Raw genomic sequence first — 3,016 nt, 5'->3', positions numbered from 1 at the left:
ATCCATGACAGCTCTGAAAACAAAATATAGGGCCAAGTTGAGTCTTGAGGATAATAATAATAATAATAATAATAATAATAATAATAATAATAATAATAATAATAATAATAATAATAATAATAATAATAATAATAATAATAATAATAATAATAATAATAATAATAATAATAATAATAATAATAATAATAATAATAATAAACTTTATTTGTATAGCACTTTTCATACAGAGGTTGCAGTTCAAAGTGCTTCACAACAGTAAAAAATACAGGCATGAGCGAGCATAGCATTGATTGATTGATTGAAAACTTTATTAACAGATTGCAGAATGGGTACAGTACAGCTCAATACACACAATTGTTAAGGGGATGCAGACCAGAGAAAGACTTTCGTCTTGTTTACATCAGGGTCCCCCATTTTCAATTCATCAGGACATATATGACATACATGACATACAGATATTCAGTACTGCTACATCTATACATTTATGACATACCAGATTTGCAAATACAGTACTGTTTGTGATACAGAAGGAGTCAAGAAAAGGGAGTATATACATTTGACGTAGAAACTGTACATTGGAGGAGGTTGGGTGGGGTTGTGTGGGGGGGGGGGGTTGGGTACATTGGGATATTGTCAACCATACTGGGTAATTTACAGAGTGGTTTTGAAAGTGGGTAGTGATCCACATTCCTTTACAGCTTTGGGTAGGGCGTTCCACATTTATGTGGGTTAATTGCGAAACGTGTTTAGTCCCTTATTTGAGCCGAATCTGGGTTTAACATGATTTGTGGCGCTCCCTCTGGTGTTGTGATCGTGGTATTTTGACATGTACATGGGTACCTTGGTCGTGTAGTGTATCTTGTAGACCAGGCCCATTGCAAGTTGCTGTACTCTGTCGTCTACTCTAAGCCATCCTAGGTTGTCAAAGTGGGCAGGGGTGAGGTGGGTTCTAGGAGTAAGGTCAAGCAGTAGTCTGACCAGTTTGTTTTGAGATGTTTGTAATTTTGTTTTTAGCGCCTTTGAGGTGCTTTGGTACCATGAGGTGCAAGCATAGTCGTAGTACCCTTGAATGAGTGCTCCTGCCAGAGTCTTCAGGGTATTCTTGTTTACCAGAGAGGAGATCCGGTACAAGAATCGAGTTCGTTGGTTGACTTTTTTTATTACACTGGATGCCATTTTGTCACAGGAAGCAAGGTATGGTAAATCACAGTGTTTCACATTAGGATCTATCATCCTAATAGGCTCTCTGTTTACAGTTTCATTCAGTAATACAAATAATAAAATAGTTTAAAATGATTAAGTTTAAAAATAGTCTAAAAATACAGGCATAAGCGAGCATAAAAATAAAAAATGTAAATACAAAGAGATAGAGAGGTAGCAAGGTTAGGCAAATCACAGTTATTCAGCAATACAAATAATAAAATAGAATAGATTAGATAGAGTAAAAAAGTGCGGTTTGATTCAGTTTAAAATAGGCTAAAAATAATAAGATAGAACGGACAGTAAAAATTGTGATAAGATTGTTCAATAACGAAAAATATATAACAACAGAGCAGTGTATCGCTCTTAGTACTTTGAGTTTCCATCGCTCTTAACATAATACATCAGATATGATGATGAAAATGGCCCAGTTAGGAGAATCAACCTTGGCTAGGCGGTGATGTTCTTCGTTTCCATCTTGGAATAGAATTCAGAAAATCGAAAACTTAAAACGATCTAATGGCACTTTTAACCTATTGCTAAACTAACGTATTGATGATAATATAAATTCTACATGCTTTTGTGACATGTTAGTGATGTTAATACTTGAAAATGTTTGATAAAAAAAATCGCAAAAAAATATGGAACAGGAAAAAATACATGATTTTCAGTTTTTGAGAAATGGTCACACTTATCCAAATATGCAATTTTTATGGAAAAGTGTGCAGCTGCAACAGATAGCACTTTAGTGATAATCTTCTGTAATTTTATTTAAAGAAATATGCTATTTGATTTGCTACTACAAGCAGTGTAATGTCAACAGTACTAAGCCATTTAGACCTGAAACACCTGTTAATAATGCATTATATAGGCATATACACACAAATGTGTTTCCCGGTTTCTTAAATAAACATTATTTTGAAAGCAAGCACTTTTGTCATCATTTTGTAGCAATGTCTTCACTAAACTGGACCTCCGGAGTGCCTACCATCTGGTCCGTATCCGAGAGGGTGACGAGTGGAAGACCGCCTTCAAGACTCCCAGGGGTCATTATGAGTATCTGGTGATGCCGTTCGGCCTCACCAACGCTCCGGTGGTATTCCAGGCGCTCATGAACGACGTCCTCCGTGACATGCTCGAGGAGTTTGTGGTGGTCTACCTTGACGACATCCTCATCTTCTCCAAGACTCTCGAGGAACATGTCCAGCATGTCCGCCGAGTACTTGAGCGCCTTCTCCACAACCGGCTCTTTGTTAAGGCAGAGAAGTGCCGTTTCCACTCCAACTCCGTCGATTACCTTGGCTTCATCGTGGAGAGTGGCCAGACCCGAGCCGACCCCCGCAAGATCCAGGCTGTGGAGGAGTGGCCGGAGCCTTCCTCTCGGAAGGAGCTACAAAGCTTCCTCGGTTTCGCAAACTTTTACCGGAGGTTCATCCGGAACTACAGCCAAGTGGCGGAACCGCTTACCAGGCTGACCTCTCCCTCCCTGCCGTTTGACTGGTCTCCAGCGGCCTGCGCTGCGTTCCGTTCCCTCAAGAACAGATTCACCACCGCCCGGTCTTGCTCCACCCAGACCCCAAGAAGCAGTTCATTGTGGAGGTGGACGCCTCGGATACTGGACTAGGGGCTATCCTGTCTCAGCGGTCGGCGACGGACCAGAAGGTCCATCCGTGCGTCTTCTACTCTCGTCGTTTCCTTCCTGCTGAGAGGAACTAGGACATTGGAAATCGGGAGCTGCTGGCGGTAGTGGCTGCCTTGGAGGAGTGGCGTCATTGGCTGGAGGGGGCCGAGGAACCGTTCACCATTTGGACAGACC

This window comes from Notolepis coatsorum (assembly GCF_963971535.1).
Source record: "Notolepis coatsorum genome assembly, chromosome: 7".
Lineage (NCBI taxonomy): Eukaryota > Metazoa > Chordata > Actinopteri > Aulopiformes > Paralepididae > Notolepis > Notolepis coatsorum.
Note: the sequence above shows the minus strand (reverse complement) of the source record.